General features: G+C 36.9%; 1 protein-coding gene across 1 annotated transcript in view; it reads left to right on the top strand.

Moving 5' to 3' along the window:
• The first annotated feature begins 1,149 nt into the window (after positions 1–1,149).
• Positions 1,150–20,189, top strand: part of CHST1 (carbohydrate sulfotransferase 1) — a 103,492-nt gene continuing 84,452 nt past the window's right edge. Inside the window, exon 1 of the mRNA XM_053688895.1 lies at positions 1,150–1,289. The gene's annotated coding sequence lies outside the window, so the exon portion shown is untranslated. The remainder of the gene's footprint in view (positions 1,290–20,189) is intronic.

Raw genomic sequence — 20,189 nt, 5'->3', positions numbered from 1 at the left:
AGCGCAAATGAGAATATATAATCGGGTTTCTCGAGAGTGGGGTGTTAGGTTTTAGGTTTTTTTCCACTTTTTTTCTCTATTGACTTCTATGGTGGAATACAAGATTTTCTAACTTTGGATTTTTGCGCTCGCCGGGTTATAGCGAGAGAGCGAAAACTATTTACTTTCAACTCATAATCCGAGCACAACCCATAATTCTAACGCAATTAATGCTCAAGCGGGAACGTTAATTTGCGCTCCACTCGTAATCTGGACCTAAGGGTTTAACCCCGCTAGATAAAATCCTGCTCAGGCATCGCAAGCACTGCAGCACCCAAGCTGAACACAGTCAGTGATTGGGGTCTTCATGCCACTGCATCTTCTGATTGGCTCACTATCTGTTTCCTGCTTGTGAACAGGAGTTCTCTGGGGCTCCAGAGCAAGACTCTATGTACATAACATTTCTCAGTGAGCAGTTTCTAGTGAATAAGAGCTTGTCAGTTTTATACTACAATCTCCTTTTAATTTCATTTCATTTAAATGCCCTTAAAAGACATCAAAAGACCACCTGAGTTGAATGTAAATAAAAAGCACACAGAGTAAAAAATATTAAAATGCAGAGACAAGCAGGTTAGAATATATGTTTAAAATGAATATATGGAGAACAAATGCAGCTATTGTAACAAAAACTAGCATCTTGTATCACAATCTCACTGCACCCCCTGCAGAACTGCTCCCTATTCCCCACACACCTATTCTCTTGCACCTCTTTCCTTCAGCCCCAACACTTTCTCACGTTCCACCTCCCCTCTGTCTTGCTCACACTCCTTTTCTCCCCATTGCCTCTTACTCCTTCCCCAGCTCCCCCCCCCCCATCCTTTCTCTCACACCCTCCCTTCCTCTTGTCTCCCTCTCTCTGCTGCTGCTTTTTTCCCTCTAGCTCCCTGCTCAGTAGCTATAATATCTGAGTGCTCAGGAAGGAGACACATACACAAATCTTTAGCAGGACTGCAGAGTGAGATTTAGCAGTGCTGATCTGCATCTGGCTATTGCCCATCCCACTACACCTCAGATACCTTTTCACAAATTCTGCCTGTGATGTACCCTGGGTAAGATCCCCCTCCTAAAACACTCTTGCAGGAGAATGGAGCCCCTACCAAGAGGCTGAAGACTGTGCAGCACAGGGTGGGCAGTGTAACAGGCTGGGGGGCTATTGCTGAAGATGCTGGGGAAGACAGTGAGAAGGGTTCCTCTGCAGCCTCACTAGAGAACATTTCCTCTTTCCCACTGCAACATAAGATGCTAAAGAGGTAAGTGATATCTGTGGACTGCAGTCACAGCCTGTCTGTGTCACAAAACTGGGCACTTGGGTGGGGGACCAGTGATTCCCAGGCTTTACCCATAATGTCGGCAGATACCTCTCTGGGGCTGTGTATACAAAATATTTTCATCCTTGTTTTGCATTTCCATGCTGCAGATGTACCTGCATAGGCAGAGATGTTACATTTACACTCCAAGTCTCCCATGTGACTAAACCACTGGGGAATTAAGCATTTACCTAACACATCTAGTGTACAGTGAGCACTTCTTTCTGTATGTGTAGTCTGTCCACCTTTCTATGCTCATTTATCCGAAATCAAAATATTTACCCTGACTGATTATGAAAGCTGGCATTGCAACTTCAGGCAGTTGTTACATTAGTTACATAAGTTCAGTCTCTATCTATCTATCTATCTATCTATCTATCTATCTATCTATCTATCTATCTATCTATCTATCTATCTCACTCAGGGGCGTATTTTGACCTAGGCAAAGAAGGCACTTGCCTAGGGTAAGTATATAATAATATATACTTACAGAGAGATCTATCTTATCTATCTATATCTATCTATCTATCTATCTATATCTATCATCTATCTATCTATCTCACTCAGAGGCGTATTTTGACCTAGGCAAAGAAGGCACTTGCCTAGGGTAAGTATATAATAATATATACTTACAGAGAGATCTATCTTATCTATCTCTATCTATCTATCTATCTATCTATCTATCTATCTATCTATATCTATCATCTATCTATCTATTTATATATCTATCTATCTATCTATCTAATCTTCTCTATTTATCTGTTTATCCATCTTTTTATCTCTATTGATTTTAGTTGCATCTCCTCAGATTTTCTGAATATTCATTCCTTCTTAAAGAACCTATGTTGTACCTGTTGGATATTAACACAAGCACACCTGAGGCTGTGCTGCAGACTGGTCTTTGCCTTTCCCCAGTTAGTTACGGACCCATATATCTCCCTCCAGCCATATGTTACAATTTGATTTCCCAATGATATGTGGTCCCAGCCAATAACAGCAAAACATCAATAATTAGAAAAAAAGAAGTGAAATATTCTAGAGCAATGTGATTCACCTGCTTTCTGTGGGTCATGTTCAGTGCTGAGCACATTCTCTGCTTTGCAGAGGTTAGGAGACCCTCACATAACCCTTATAATGCCTGCAATTTAATTGGGCAATAGGGCTGAGATCAGTAAATGCTTGGGTGCTTAGAAGAAGCCATTGGCATTCTTACTAGCAAATAGAGCAGTGGTTGATAAAAAATATATAAACATAGAAGCTAGCTAGATTTTTTGAGCTATTGAAATAGAATTTATTTTGTGATTTATTGTATTTTTCAAATATGTTTAGAAGCATAAAATAAAAGACCTAAATTTAGACACTTTTACACTTATGACATTGTGACACAGTTCACAAAAAGAATTATTAATTACAAATCTGCCTTATTCTTATTGTTTTATAGTCTGACTACATTTTTATATACGTGCTGGCAGGTAGCAGTTATTTACTTTTGTAAATTTACCTGTAGCCATTGCTCACTTACAGATAGGGATCATAAATATACGCAGATTAAATGATATTCTATCAAAATTACTGGCACCAAATATTGCAGTCAGAAATAGGGTAGTGTTAAGTTTAACTCTTAAACTGTCACAGTAGTGTGCAACACATTGGGATCTTGCTTCTAATCCGCTATTTCTTTTTTGTCGCAGATTATTTTGCACGTCGTGAGTATGAACTACATTGGTAGTGTTTTATGTATGCACTGATTATTAGCTGAGTTAAGGAAACTCTGGTAAAATAGCTATCTTGGAGAAAAAGTCACTAGATTGCTTGTTCTGTGAAGGCAAATCAGTTGTAAATTCATTCTTTACAATAAAGTTGGGTGAAGTCAACTATTATAAAAAAATAGTTTAACTGCTATTAGAAATAGTGTTTATCCACAATTAACCAAATTTAAATTGGCATGTCAGATCTATATATCTTTAGGGCTAAAGGTGTAGATTTAAAGTAGGATAATTTGCAACTTCTGACTTTGCTATAGTTAAAGTGATTGTAATCTTTAAAGTTTTTATTAACAATCGGCTAGATTACGAGTTTTGAGTTATGAGGGGTGCGGTATTAACTTGCATGTTATTGTCACCGCTCACTTCCCTACAGCGCTGGTATTAAGGTTTATAAAAACCTGGCGTTATCAGGCAAGAAGTGAGCATTGAGCAAAATTGAGCTCCATAACGCACACCAATACCCGCGCTGCTGAAAGCCACGGTGAGCTGGTTTTACGTGCTCGTGCATGATTTCCCCATATGCATCAATGGGGAGAGCCAGCTGAGAATAAGTCTAACACCTGCAATAAAGGAGCATAAAGCTCCGCAACGCAGCCCCATTGATTTCTATGGGGAAACAAAATTTATGTTTTTACACCTAAAACCTTAACATGAACCCCGAGTCTAAACACCCCTAATCTTACATTTATTATCCCCTAATCTGCTGCCCCCAACATAAACGACACCTACATTATACTTATTAACCTCTAATCTGCCCCTCCGGACATCACCACCACTATAATAAACATATTAACCGCTAAACCGCCGCACTCCCGCCCAAACACTAGTTAAATATTATTAACCCCTAATCTGCCGCCCCTTACATCGTCGCCACCTACCTACATTTATTAACCCCTAATCTGCCGCCCCCAACGTTGCCGCCACTATACTAAATTTATTAACTCCTAAACCTAAGTCTAACCCTAACCCTAACACCCCCTAACTTTAATATAATTAAAATAAATCTAAATAAAACCTACTATCATTACCTACATTATTCCTATTTAAAACTAAATACTCACCTATAAAATAAACCCTAAGCTAGCTACAATATAACTAATAGTTACATTGTATCTATTTTAGGATTTATTTTTATTTTACAGGCAAGTTTGTATTTAATTTAACTAGGTAGAATAGTTACTAAATAGTTATTAACTATTTACTAACTACCTAGATAAAATAAATACAAATGTACCTGTAAAATAAAACCTAACCTAAGTTACACTAACACCTAACCTTACACTACAATTAAATCAATTACCTAAATTAAATACAATTACCTAAATTACAAAAAAAACAAAACACTAAATTACACAAAATAAAAAATAAATTATCAGATATTTAAACTAATTACACCTAGTCTAATAGCCCTATCAAAATAAAAAAGCCCCCCCAAAATAATAAAAAACCCTAGCCTAAACTAAACTAACTATAGCCCTTAAAAGGGACTTTTGCGGGGCATTGCCCCAAAGAAATCAGCTCTTTTACCTGTAAAAAAAATACAAACACCCCCCATCAGTAAAACCCACCACCCACACAACCAACCCCCCAAATAAAATCCTAACTAAAAAAACCTAAGCTCCCCATTGGCCTGTAAAGGGCATTTGGATGGGCATTGCCCTTAAAAGGGCATTTAGCTCTTTTTCAATTCCCCAAACCCTAATCTTAAAATAAAACCCACCCAAAAAACCCTTAAAAAAACCTAACACTAACCCCGAAGATTCACTTACAGTTTTGAAGACCGGGCATCCATCCTCAACGAAGCCGGGAGAAGTCTTCATCCAAGCGGCAAGAAGTCCTCAATGAAGCCGGGAGAAGTCTTCATCCAAGCCGCCAGAAGTGGTCCTCCAGACGGGCAGAAGTCTTCATCCAGACGGTATCTTCTATCTTCATCCATCCGGCGCGAAGTGGCTCCATCTTCAAGACATCCGGCGCGGAGCATCCTCTTCTTTCCACGAAGGTTCCTTTAAATGATGTCATCAAAGATGGCATCCCTTGAATTCCGATTGGTGTCCCTTGAATTCCGATTGGCTGATAGTATTCTATCAGCCAATCGGAATTAAAGGTGAAAAAATCCTATTGGCATTCTATTGGAACAGCCAATAGAATGCAAGCTCAATCCTATTGGCTGATTGGATCAGCCAATAGGATTGAAGCTCAATCCTATTGGCTGATTGCATCAGCCAATAGGATATTTTCACCTTTAATTCCGATTGGCTGATAGAATACTATCAGTCAATCGGAATTCAAGGGACGCCAATCGGAATTCAAGGGATGCCATCTTGGATGACGTCATTTAAAGGAAACTTCATTTGTCGTTAGCCGTGGAAAGAAGAGGATGCTCCGCGCCGGATGTCTTGAAGATGGAGCCGCTCCGCGCCGGATGGATGAAAATAGAAGATACCGTCTGGATGAAGACTTCTGCCCGTCTGGAGGACCACTTCTGCCGGCTTGGATGAAGACTTCTCCCGGCTTCGTTGAGGACTTCTTGCCGCTTGGATGAAGACTTTTCCCGGCTTCATTGAGGACGGATGTCCGGTCTTCAAAACTGTAAGTGGATCTTCGGTGGTTAGTGTTAGGTTTTTTAAGGGTTTTTTGGGTGGGTTTTATTTTTAGATTAGGGTTTTGGCAATTGAAAATGAGCTAAATGCCCTTTTAAGGGCAATGCCCATCCAAATGCCCTTTTCAGGGCAATGGGGAGCTTAGGTTTTTTTTAGTTAGGATTTTATTTAGGGGGTTGGTTGTGTGGTTGGTGGGTTTTACTGTTGGTGGGTGTTTGTATTTTTTTTTACAGGTAAAAGAGCTGATTTCTTTGGGGCAATGCCCCGCAAAAGGGGGTCTTTTTTATTTTGATAGGGCTATTAGATTAGGTGTAATTAGTTTAAATATCTGATCATTTATTTTTTATTTTGTGTAATTTAGTGTTTGTTTGTTTTTTGTAATTTAGGTAATTGTATTTAATTTAGGTAATTGATTTAATTGTAGTGTAAGGTTAGGTGTTAGTGTAAGACAGGTTAGGTTTTTTTTTACAGGTAAATTTGTATTTATTTTAGCTAGGTAGTTAGTAAATAGTTAACAACTATTTAGTAACTATTCTACTTAGTTAAAATAAATACAAACTTGCCTGTGAAATAAAAATAAACCCTAAGCTAGATACAATGTAACTATTAGTTATATTGTAGCTAGCTTAGGGTTTATTTTATAGGTAAGAATTTAGTTTTAAATAGCAATTATTTAGTTATTAATAGTAGGTTTTATTTAGATTTATTTTAATTATATTTAAGTTAGGGGGTGTTAGGGTTAGGCTTAGACTTAGGTTTAGGGGTTAATAAATTTAGTATAGTGGCAGCGACGTTGAGGACGGCAGATTAGGGGTTAATAAATGTTGGGTAGGTGGCGGCGATGTTAGGGGCGGCAGATTAGGGGTTAATAATATTTAACTAGTGTTTGCGAGGCGGGAGTGCAGCAGTTTAGGGTTTAATATGGTTATTCTAGTGGCCGCGATGTCCGGAGCGGCAGATTAGGGGTTAATAATTTTATTTTAGTGTTTGCGATGCGGAGGGCCTTGGTTTAGGGGTTAATAGGTAGTTTATGGGTGTTAGTGTACTTTTTAGCACTTTAGTTATGAGTTTTATGCTACAGCTTTGTTGCGCAAAACTCATAACTACTTACTTTCAGTTTACGGTATTGATCTTGGTGGTATAGGGTGTACCGCTCACTTTTTGGCCTCCCAGGCAGACTTGTAATACCGGCGCTGTGGAAGTCCCATTGAAAAAAGTCTTCACGCAAATTGCGTAAGTTAATTTGCGTTAAGGCCAAAAAAGCCCCTAAACCTGCAAGACTCGTAATACCAGCGGTAGTAATAAAGCCTTAACGCTGCTTTTTCACTCATACCGCAAAACTCGTAATCTAGCCGAATATTAGTAATCTTAAAGTAAAAGATGGGGACTTTAATTCATGAAAGTCTTAGTAAACTCTTACTTTTTTTAACAATTCAAATTGCATTGCGCCCCCTTTTGGCCTCCAGCAAGTAAATAATAAAGCCCTTGGCTTTGGACGCCAAAGGGTGTACGAGACGATTGACTATAGCTTGAATCATCACTAAATTGAAAAAAAGAGTATCTGTTTCAGGTGGAGGAACAGCGGATTGTATGAATACACGAAAGTGAAATTATTAACAAAAGTAAGCGTTTATTAAGACTTCAAATAATTAAAGTCCCCATTTTTTACTTTAAGATTACTAATATTCACCAAGATTACATGTTTTGCGTTTGTGTTTTAATGCTGAAAAAAGTATAATTTCAGCATTAAAACAGCACCGCAGCCATTACAAGTCTTGCCGGTATAGCTGTACCGACAAGCCTATTATAGTGTTTGCAATGCGGAAGGGCCTCGGTTTAGGGGTTAATATGTAGTTTATAGGTGTTAGTGTTCTTTGTAACACTTTAGTTATGAGTTTTATGTAACAGTTTTGTAGCATAAAACACAAAACTACTGCTTTTAGATTGCGGAACGGATCTTGTCGGTATAGGCTGCAACGCAAGCTTTTTAGCCTCACCGCAAAACTCGCAATGGCTGCGCTATGGAAGTCCCATGAAAAAACATAAATTTTACGAGTGAGGGACTGACGTTGCCTTACAGGTCCCGCTTGAACATTGTTCAAGCGGAACTTAACTGTATGTGGATCTTCGGGGGTTAGTGATAGATTTTTTTAAGGGTTTTTGGGTGGGTTTTTTATTTAGTTTAGGGTTTGGGCTATTCGTAACAAGCTAAATGCCCTTTTAAGGGCAATGCCCATACAAATGCCCTTTTCAGGGCAATGGGTAGCTTAGGTTTTTTAGATAGTTTGTTTTATTTTGTGGGTTTGGGGGGGTGGGGGTTGGTAATGTTAGTGGGTCTTTGTATTTTTTTTTTTCAGGTAAAAGAGCTGTTTAACTTAGGGCAATGGCCTAAAAAGGCCCTTTTAAGGGCTATTGGTAGTTTATTCTAGATTAGGTTTTTTATTTTGATAATTTTTATTATTTTTGATAATTTGTTTGTTATTTTGTGTAATGTATTTTTTTCATTTTCGGGTGGGTTTTTATTTTTAGATGAGGGCTTGGGCATTTCGTAAACAAGCTAAATGCCCCTTTAAGGGCAATGCCCATACAAATGCCCTTTTCAGGGCAATGGGTAGATTAGGTTTTACTTTATTTTTATTTTGTGGGTTTGGGGGTGGGGGTTGTATACTGTTAGGGGGTGTTTGTTTTGTTTTGTAGCAAAAGAGCTGTTAACTTTGGGGCAATGCCCTACAAAAGGCCCTTTTAAGGGCCCTTGGTAGTTTATTCTAGATTAGGCTTTTTTATTTTGGGGTGGTTTTTTTTAAAGGGTGTTAGAATAGGAATAATTTTTATTGTTTTAGATAATTTCGTTTGTTATTTTTTGTAATGGTAGGTTTTTTTTATTTTTTGCAATTTTTGTTTTTTTATTTTTTGTAATGTTAGGTTTTAGTGTAAGGCAGCTCAGTTTTTATTTCACAGGTAAATTTGTATTTTAACTAGGTAGTTATTAAGTAGTTAATAACTATTTACTAACTAGTCTACCTAGTTAAAATAAATACAAACTTATCTAAGAAATAAAAATTAAACCTAAGCTAGCTACAATATAACTATTAGTTATATTGTAGCTTGCTTAGGTTTTATTTCACAGGTAAGTTTGTATTTAGTTTTAAATAGGTATTATTTAGTTAATAATTGTAACTTTAATTTACCTCTATTTTAATTATGTTAAAGTAAGGGGATGTTAGGTTTAGGGTTAGGTTTTGGGTTAGGGTTAAGTTAGGTCTAGGGTTAGGTTTAGGGGTTAATAGTTTAATTTAGGTTGTTGCGATGTGGAGGGCTGGCAGTGTAGGAGTTAATAGGTTTATTTAGTGGTAGTGATGTGGGAGGCCAGAGGTTTAGGGGTTAATAACTTTATTTAGTGGCGGCGATGTTGGGGAGCGGCGGAATATAGGGGTTGATATATTTATTATAGTGTGGGCGATGTTGGGGTGCAAGGGAATAGGGGTTAATAACTTTAGTATAGTGGCGGCGATATCGGGAGCGGCAGATTAGGGGTAAATAGATTTATTTAGGTGGCAGCGATATTGGGAGTGGCAGATTAGGGTTTAATAACATTATGTAGGTGTCTGGGGGCGGCAGATGAGGGGTGCTTAGGGTTTATGTTAGGGTGTTAGGTTTAAACGTAACATTTTTTTTCCCCATAGACATCAATGGGACTGCGTTTTATTCCGCGCTTCAGGTGTTAGTTTTTTTTCTGATACCATCTCCCCATTGATGTCTATGGCGAAAGCGTGCACAAGCACGTCAAAACAGTGCTTGTATTTTGTGCGGTATGGACCTTAAAACCACTATATCGCACGCACAAGTCGGCTGTTTGAAAACTTGTAATGGCAGCGCAATAGAGGGTTAAATAACTTTTGTTGTTTTCGTTAATTTCCCTATAGCGCGCATAACTTGTAATCTAGCTGTTTGTTAATAATAAAGTTAAAGTTTACAATCACTTTAAGTCTTAAGAACTTATTGCAAGTCGTAGGTGTAAAATGATTCAAACATACACCTATAATGTATTAATAAGGTTAGTGGATATGATGGTAACTATGGGGTTAAGCACCCTTCTTTGGGAAATAAAGGGATAAAAACTCTTGCTGGGATACAGGGTATTAAGAAACCCTCACTGGCAAACGAGTTAAATAAAGTTTTTATTTGTCCACATATTTTTTTTTACACAACAGTGCTGGCAAATTTACACAGTAGCTGCCAGCAAAAGGGGTTATTCTTATAACTGGATTTATTTAAAACCAACATTGCAGATGTAAACTACGTAGCTAGGTGGTGCAATGTTTTTTTTCTACTTAAAGGGACAGTCTAGTCCCTTTAAGTATTCAGATAGGGGACGTAATTTTAAACAATTTTCAAATTTACATCTATCACCAATTTTGCTTTGTTTTTTTGGTATTCTTAGTTGAAAGCTAAACCTAGGAGGTTAATATGCTAATTTCTAAGCCCTTGAAGGCCGCCTCTCATCTCAGTTTTGACAGTTTTTCACTACTAGAGGGTATTAGTTTATGTGTTTCATATAAATAACGCACGTGGAGTTCCTAGGAGCCAGCACTGATTGGCTAAAATGCAAGTCTGTCAAAAGAACTGAAATAAGGGGCAGTTTGTAGAGGCTTAGATACAAGATAATCACAGAGGTAAAACGTGTATTAATATAACAGTGCTGGTTATGCAAAACTTGGGAATGGGTAATAAAGGGATTATCTATCTTTCAAAACAATAAATAGACTGTCCCTTTAAACTCATATTCAATCAATTGAGTTTAAGTGGCTTCAACCGACAGTCAGTATTTTTTTACTGGATAGACCCCAAAGTGATTAACCTCTGCAAAGGAGGAACACTCCAGAGTACAAAATGAACAGAGATTGACAGCTTAGCATTTTTGCCACTTGTGATTGGCTTAGGCATGGGAGTGCATTACAATTCCAGAGTCCAGTTTTATCTATGTGTTTAAATGTTGTTTTTGTAGCTACATGCCTAGTTAGTAACAAGTATTATTTTTATAATTAATTGCCTCTTTAAGAATTAATCACATTCTTATAATAAATTCTAAAAAGAACAAGTCTCTTTGTTTGAGAAACCCATTATTCTAAGGCAGTGAAAGATAATATTTATATTAATCTTAACATTCCATTTAAAGCCAGATTTGCTAGTCAATCAGAACCTAAAACATAACATTTCTCTTGTGTTTTTTTGGAAAATTTCAGTTGCCAAGAAACTGGAATCAGTAAAGTTTAAAACTAATTAAACTGAAAGTCAATCCTAGCGTTTGTGAATAGCTAGGATTTACCATTGAAACAGTTAAAGGTGATTTTCAGTCATGAAGTATAAAATACTTCATGCAGAAAGCTTTTTTATTTGTTTCAAGCGTTTGCCGCACTGAGCTGCTCAGGCAGCCCACGGCAGATCTCTGTTTTGCTTTAGAGGTGGCGTTTTCAACCCTTAGCAAATAGCGTGCACGAAATCCGGCTCCACAGGGTGCCAAGCCGCATTTCCCGCATGGCTATTGGCTAAAAGGTGAAAACGTCACCTCTCAAGCAAAACAGCGATCTGCCATGGGCTGCCTGAGCAGCTCAGAACAGCGATCACTTGAAACAAATAAAGGAGTTTTCAGCATGAAGTATTTTATACTTCATGACTGAAAAGTCCTCTTTATTTGTTCCAATGGTAAATCCTAGCGTTTCACAAAGGCTAGCGTTTGACTTTCACTTAAATCGGATTCTTCCTGGATTGATAAAATTGCCATATGTAAATCTAATTTATTTATTTCACTATATAATGTGGTTAAAATCCAAAATCGAAAATTGTTTGTATAGTGATGCTGACCTACATTCAGCTCTACAACATTTTGTGGCGCTACGGAATTTTATCCAGTGCTATGGAATTTAGCGGCACTATACAAATAAATGATAATAATAATAATAAATAAAATTAATTAGTTAAACTAATATCCCGCTAGGATTACCTTGCCACAACTATGATGCTCTAAAATTGGGGTATTTATAAAGATTTGTACCTACTCGTCATCAGGCAGTGAGTGGCGCTGCTTCTGATTCACAGCAGTTTACTAGGCATGTGCATTTGTTTGTTCGTTTGTGAAATGGATATGGAATATGCCAATGGGCAGAAGCATTTGCTATTTTCGGTGCCTGATTTATTTGTGTGAATGTGCAACACAAAACAATTTGGAAATACACAAATATTGGTTTGTTTCACTTTTACACGAATATCGCCAAATGCCACTGCACATGGTCAGATTCGGCATTTTGTTTCACAATCAAATGAACAAATTCTACAGTTTCCTTCACCAAATGATTTCCACTGTCAAGGATACCAGTATCACCAAAAGATTTTTATAAACATTACAAAAGAAAAATGAATAAAAACAAGAAAAGAACAACACCCTCTATAATACAGTTCACTCTACCATATCCATAAAATGTAAACTTGAACTAAAGAAGAATAAAAAAAAGATACATTTAAAATGAGACATAGGGGTTGAATAATCAAGTTCCGAATGGAGCTTGATGCCCCTGTTTACACGCGAGCCTTCAGACTTGCCGAAAACAGCGGTTATGAAGCAGCAGTCTTAAGACTGCTGCTCCATAACTGGTCCGCCTGCCCTGAGACTGCGGACATCAATCTGTCCAATCCTATGTGATCGGGCTGATTGAGACCCCCTGCAGGGGGCGGCATTGCACAAGCAGTTCACAAGTACTGCTTGTGTAATGATAAATGCCGACAGTGTATGCTGTCGGCATTCATCGATGACTGACGGACATGAGCTGCTGAGTGGATCATGTCGGACAGATCGATGATAAATGGGCCCCATAGGGTAGATTTATCAAATGTCAGGCGGACATAATCCTCTGTAGCGGATCACGTCCACCTGACATCGATAAATGCAGACAGCATACGCTGTCTGCATTTATCATTGCACAAGCATTTCTGGTGAAATGCTTGTGCAATGCCACCCCTGCACATTTGTGGCCAATCAGCTGCTAGCAGGGGGTGTCAATCATCATGATTGCTGTGTGCCACCTCAGTCTTACGACCACTGGTTCTTAACTTAAGTTTCCGGCGAGCCTAAAGGCTCGCTCTGAAACAGCAGCAAACGCTGCTTAATAAATATACCCCACTGTGAGACTTGACCGTAAGAGGAATTACTTCCCTCTTGCTGCATCCAGCGACATTACTTTAAAGGGACATTCCAGTCAAGATATAAATGCACATAGATTAATTCAATCTTTAAATAGAAACATATGTGTAATATACATGTATTGGTGAAAATGGTTCTAGTAAAACTTATCACTGTTTTAGTGTTAACATTTTTCTCTGCATGTGCATGTGAAGCATAGCTAGGAATTCTCAGTGCACCAGCATTTTAAATACTACAGCTGCTCAGAGAGCCAGTAAGGCTTTTAGCTTGTCATCAATTAACAAATTGAGTAATTATCAGATGGTACAAGCACCTTAGGCTCTCTGAGCAAGTGCTGTATTTAAAATGCTGGTGCACAGTGCATACTTAAATACACCTTTGAAACAGCTATAACTGTTATTAGAAGAATTTTTACCAATACGTTTATAATACAAAAATGCTTTTATTCAAAGCTGAAATGCACCTGTTTTATTTCCAATTAAGGCTTTAATGTCCCTTTAACATAACAAAACAGATATGCAAATATGATTTGCTGTGCAACATATCATGTATTGGGACGTTTAACACAGATACATATGTTAATAGCAGGAATGCCCAATGATGATTGGCTAGAAAATATAGGTAAAATGAGTCTCAATGAATTACGAACATAGGCGGTCAGCAGCTCAGCCACTAACAAGCTTCCATGAATCTACCTATTGACAAGTAACATACTTTGTAAAGATATAGCCTCTTACAAGGGTACGGTTCCAGGCTTAAAGGGACATGAATCCCAAATTTTTTCTTTCACGATTTAGAAAGAGCATACAATTATAAACAACTTTCTAATTTACTTCTATTTTGCTTCATTCTCTTGATATTCTTTGCTAAAAATCATATCTAGATATGCTTAGTAGCTGCTGATTGGTAGCTGCACATAGATGCCTCGTGTGATTGGTTCACTGTGTGCCATGCTATTTCTTGATTAAAGTATATCTAAAGAATAAAGCAAATTAGGTAATAGAAGTAAATTGGAATATTGTTTAAAAACGTATTCTCTACCTTAATCATTAAAGAAAATGTTTGGGTATAGTGTCCCTTTAAGTGCAGCAGTTCAAAGCAATGTCTAAGGAAATTAGGCACTGTTTATAGTAGCTGCCTTGTTTAGCTCTGTGTAGTGCATTACAGATATATGGGATAAATTCATAAGGATTTATTCAGAAGTTTAACCTTTTGGCAGCCAGAGGGCTGTAATGCAAATAGCAACACCACACAGTGCTGTTCTGCCCACCTCTTCACTCAATGGGTTAATTCTAGACTAAGTTATAAGAAATAGTTGTTGAAAAGAAGCCTAAATGTGATATTTGCATTGATCCTTTCAGTGCTCTTTCACATCAAAGTAAGCGCCCATTAGATTCCACCCAGATATCAAGTGTTTTTATTCTCATAATACAGAACACATTTGCACTGGTAATGAAGTTCATTATTAGAGAATACAAACATATTTCAAGAGAATATAAACTAAGGAATATTTTTATAATTATACTTCATTTGTGCAGCAATATAGATCAGCCTGAATGGCATCTCCATTCCTTTCAGTTCTTGTGTTATTATAGACAGGGTGATATCCATCCTGTCTCTCTTTAGGTAATTGCTTTGTAGAGCTTGTACCTGTCCCTTTTTTTAGGGACAGTCCTAGTTTGGAAGCTCTGCCTGCTGTCCCTTTAAATACCCTGATTTCACAAAGAAAAACCTGGGCCCACCTAGCTATGTACTGAACAGCTCATCTGTAAACCCACCTTGACTCCACCCATGAAATACTCAAACCTCACCCATTCAGCTTCTGAGCCACAAAAACCCTGCCCAAAAGTTGATCTGATTCCAGCATTTCAAATTTTGGGAAGTACATTTAATGGAGAGTCTGTTTCCATCCAAATGATTGTACAAAGGGAAATATACTACAATAGGGCGTGGCATTCTCCCACAAATTTTCTTCCATGATTCAGATAGAGCATACAATTTTAATTGGCTTTCCAATTTACATCTATTCTTTAATTTGCTTTATTATCTTGGTATCCTTTGTTGAAGGAGCAGCAATGCATTACTGGGAGCTAACTGAACAAAATGTGTTAAATAAAATAATAATCCAGTAATGTTATACTATTTCGGTGTATTAATTTGTATGATGACAAGATGCATATATGTGCAGCCACCAATCAGCAGCTTGATCCCAGTATAGCAATGCTTCTCCTGTGCCTACCTAGGTATGCTTTTCAACAAAGGATACCAAGAGAACAAACCAAAATAGATGATAGACGTAAATTGGAATTTTGTTTAAAATTGCATGCTCTATCTGAATCATGAAAATGTAATTTTGACTTTACTGTCCCTTTAAGCCAATCATACATTTATTTAGGAACCAGGAAATAACTTTGCATAGGGATGTATCTGAAATAATTTTAAAAAAGATAGTAGCCATAAAAGAATTATAGTAGACATTGCTCTTTGTTTCTCATAAGTAAGATGAGTGAAAGAAAAAGCATCTATATACCTTAGCTGAAATAGGAAATTCAAAACAGCGATTCTAAACTAGGGTGTCTGAACACACTAGTGCCATAGAATCTTGCAAGAGCGAACACAATTTCGTAACATTGAATATATATTAAAATGTATTTGCTGTTGGAGTACAAATATTTTCAGATACTATCAGTATTTTGTTTCTTGTTGCCCATATGTATAAAGTTTAAATCTGCCAAAATGATTCAATAGGGATCGTAAATAAATACACCAAAATAGTGTTACATTCCTGAATCATTATTTTTATTTAACACATTGGGGCCAATTTATCAAGTGTCTGGCAGACATAATCCACTGTAGCAATCATGTCCCCAAGACATCGATAAATGCAGACAGCATATGCTGTCGGCATTTATCATTGCACAAGCATTTCCGGTGAACTGCTTGTGCAATGCCGCTAGCAGGGGGTGTCAATCAACCCGATCGTATGAGATTGGCGGATTGATGTCCGCAGCCTCAGAGGCAGCAGACAAGTTAAGGAGTAGCGGTCTTAAGACCTCTGCTTCTTAACTCCTGTTTCCAGCGAGCGTGAAGCATGGAAAAAGGGGTATACGGCCCCATTCGGGCCATGATAAATTGGCCCCATTGTGTTAACTTGGTGCTCTATGTCTTTGAATTTGAAATTATACAGTAATGTTTAAAATATAAATATTTTAATACAAATGTATTAATATTAAATAATAAATAATTATTTGTAGTAACAATATTGTTTGTATATAACAGTAAACAATTATTTAATGTAAGGACTGTGTGTGAATATATACAATACATACATACATTTCCCATAAAAGACATTAGAATTGCATACTCAACAAATGCATAATAAAAATACAATGGAAAAACACTTAGTTTGAATTTCAAATGAGTAGTAGATTTCTTTTTTCGGACACATTTTTAAAGTTTTCTTTCCCATTGCATCATGTGACAGCCCTCAGCCAACCATAAAATGCATTTACGTATATTCTGTGATTTCGTGCACATGCTCAGTAAGAACTGGTCCCTCAGAAAGTGTGCATATAAAATATTGTGCACATTTAGCTTATGGAAGTGAATTGGACAAATGTTTAAAATGTTGTGTTCTGTCTGAATCACAAAAGTTTAATTTTGACTTTAGTATCCCTTTAATATCTTCCTCCTTCAAGGTAGCCTAATACCTCTCTTCATATGCATGCTTTCTCTTTACTGAGACAGATGTGCAGCCCACATTATTGATTATCATGTTAGTTCTCTCCTGCACCAGCAACTATGATGCAGAGATGTGGGAGCATGTAATCATTAAACAATTACATACATTACATAAATAGTAATGAATGATATATTACTTTAATACATAATATTTTGCATCAAATATTTTACATTCACATTGATAGGCATATTTTATATATAAAGGGAGTTATCAGAAGAATTATAAATATTCATAAGATTTTTCTGAATATGTGTATTTTATGTGTTGTAAATGGTTTTACAATTTGACAATACTTGTTGATAAATGCCTTTTGTTTCTTTATGCCTAGCAGAGATAACCGAAAACATGACGATGTTAAAGGGACATGAAACCTAACTTCTCTCATCAAATTTGCTTCATTCTCTTTCTATCCTTTGATAATTGAGCAGCAATGCACTACTGGGAGCTAAATGATTTTAATGTCCGTTTAATGTGCTGTACGGCATGAAAAAATTGATAATGGGCTCAACACAAAATGAGCCTAATTGTTTTTTTTTGTCTTCCTTTGACTTCAAAGGAGCTTCAACTTTCAACTGTTGTAATTACGATAAAGAAAAGCGAATACCTGACATCTTTGTAAACCGCTGCATGGTCTTATCTGTTTTGGCAGCTGTTTTAACTGCTACTGGCTGGGTGAAAAAGTAGCATATACTAACTATTTAAAGCATTTTATTGTGCAATAGTTTGTCCCATTAATACTTTAAAAATCTATTCAGCAGCAGAACTTAGAAACATGGACATATGTTTTAATTGAGGTGTCATTAAATATAATATTGATTTATTGTAAATTGAATCTATTTTTGCCTTTTAAAATGATATGATTGTAGACATTGGGGTAGATTTATTAAAGGGACAGTCTACACCAGAATTTTTATTGTTTTAAAAGATATATAATCCCTTTATTACCCATTCCCCAGTTTTGCATAACCAACACAGTTATATTAATATACTTTTAACCTCTGTGATTATCTTGCATCTAAGCCTCTGCAAACTGCCCCTTTATTTCAGTTCTTTTGACAGACTTGCAGTTTAGCCAATCAGTGCCTGCTCCCAGATAACTTCACGTGCATGAGCACAGTGTTATCTATAAGAAACACGTGAACTAACACCCTCTAGTGGTAAAAACTGTTAAAATGCATTTTAAAAAGAGGTGGCCTTCAAGGTCTAAGAAATTAGCATATGAACCTCCTAGGTTAAGCTTTCAACTAAGAATAACAAGAGAACAAACAAAATTGGTGATAAAAGTACATTGGAAAATTGTTTAAAATTACATGACGTATCTGAATCATGAAAGTTTATTTTGGACTAGACTGTCCCTTTAAGCAGCGGATGCGGCAATCTACCCCCAAAGTTTCCAGCTCGCCGGAAACAGAAGTTAAGAAGCAGCGGTCATAAGACCGCTGCTCATTAAAGGGACAGTCTACTCCAGAATTGTTATTGTTTAAAAAGATAGATAATCCCTTTATTACCCATACCCCTGTTTTGCATAACTAACACGGTTATATTAATATACTTTTTACATCTATGATTACTTTGTATATAAGCCTTTACAGACTGCCCCCTTATTTCAGTTGTTTTGTCAGACTTGCATTTAGCCAATCAGTGCCCTTTCACTTGTAAATCCACGGGCGTCGCCACAATGTTATCTGTATGGCACACATGAACTTACGCCCTCTAGCTGAGAAAAACGGCAAAATCTATTGAAATAAGGGGCGGCCTTCAAGGTTTTAGAAATTAGCATATGAGCCTACCTAGGTTTAGCATTCAACAAAGAATACCAAGAGAACAAAGCAAATTTGATGATAAAAGTGAATTGGAACGTTGTTTAAAATTGCATTCCCTATCTAAATCATGAAAGTTTAATTTTGACTAGACTGTCCCTTTAACTTCTCCGCCACCTCTGAGGTGGCGAACTGCAATCAACCTGATCAGATACGATCGGGATGATTGACGCCCCCTGAATGTGCAGGGGAGAGCATTGCACGATCATTTCACCAGAAATGTTTGTGCAATGTTAAATGCCGACAGCGTTTGTTAAAACGGCCCCATTGTATTAAGTGAATGCTAAATGCACCATAGAAGCTAAATACGCCATATGAAATTGGTCCATCGTTTTCTGATAACTAAACATGCTATAGCATTGCAATTAGTATTTGTAAATGTAATATTATTCTTGTGATAAGCAACAGCAAATTATAATATGTGTTAAAATACAGTAATTCTATCTAATTCTGTATAATGCAGTTTAATGTATGAGCCAGTGGGGATCACTTATATGTTGCCAATGCCAAACCAATAGCAGATAATAGTTACATATTAATATAGCACAGATACATGCATGCATATCTAATCAGTGATTCGCAAACTATTTCCAGCCCATGCCCCCTTGGCTCCAAAAAACTCATCAACAGAGCCCCCTAACTTTCTCCACAAAAAAATATTAAACATGTATTCAAATGTTATTTTTTTTTGTTTCATTCAAATGTTGTATTATCTTGATATTGTAATACAAGCTTTTTAAGGTTGATAGTCACTATACAAGAGTCTTATTTACCACATTAAGGGGCAGATTATAAGTGGAGCACAAAATATTGCTAAAGCAATATTTGTTCTCTACTTTGTAATACCATAGCACGCACTTCCATAGGCACCAATGGGAGCCTCGTTCTCATGCCATGAGATACGTCATGAGAACTAGCGCAGTGAAGGAGGTAAATTGTGCAGTGATGGGCAGCAAATGTAAATAGATATGTATGTGAATATATAAATATAACGGTTTAGACACTGTTGTTATTTTGAGGGGACAGAAAATTTAAACTGTTATGCAGGCTGTACACTCACTACTTAAAGGGCCATGATACCCACATTTTTTCTTTCATGATTTAGAAAGAGAATGCATTTTTAAACATCTTTCTAATTTACTTCTATTATCTAATTTGTTTTATTCTTTTGATATTTTTTGCTGAAAAGCATATCTAGATTTGCTTAGTAGCTGCTGATTGGTTGCTGCACATAGAAGCCTCATGTGATTGGCTCACCCATGTGCATTGCTTTTTCTTCAAATAAGGATATCTAAAAAATTAAGCAAAATAAATAATAGAAGTAAATTGTAATGTTGTTTAAATTTGTATGTTTTATCTGAATCATGAAAGAAGGATTTTGGGTTTAGTGGCCCTTTAACATTGTAGAAAAGTGTAATTTCTTCAGTATTGTCACATGAAACAATATAATCAAATATTTACAAAAATGTGAGGGGTGTACTCACTTTTGTGAGATACTGTACATAAATTAACAGTATAGTTTGCATCTGCTGTGTCTGCTGAAAACCCCCCATACATAATATGTAAGGGTTTAACACTGAAAAATGACCTACAGTACCATCTTAGGGGCCGATTTACCAAGGCCCAAATGCAGCTGTTTCGAAACAGGAGTTAAGAAGCAGGGGTCTTAAGACCGCTGCTCTTTAACTCATTCGCCACCTCTGAGGTCGGATACGATTGG

The sequence above is a fragment of the Bombina bombina genome, chromosome 7, assembly GCF_027579735.1.
Source record: "Bombina bombina isolate aBomBom1 chromosome 7, aBomBom1.pri, whole genome shotgun sequence".
Lineage (NCBI taxonomy): Eukaryota > Metazoa > Chordata > Amphibia > Anura > Bombinatoridae > Bombina > Bombina bombina.
The sequence above is the reverse complement of the archived record's forward strand: the minus strand, read 5'-3'. Positions and strand labels throughout refer to the sequence as shown.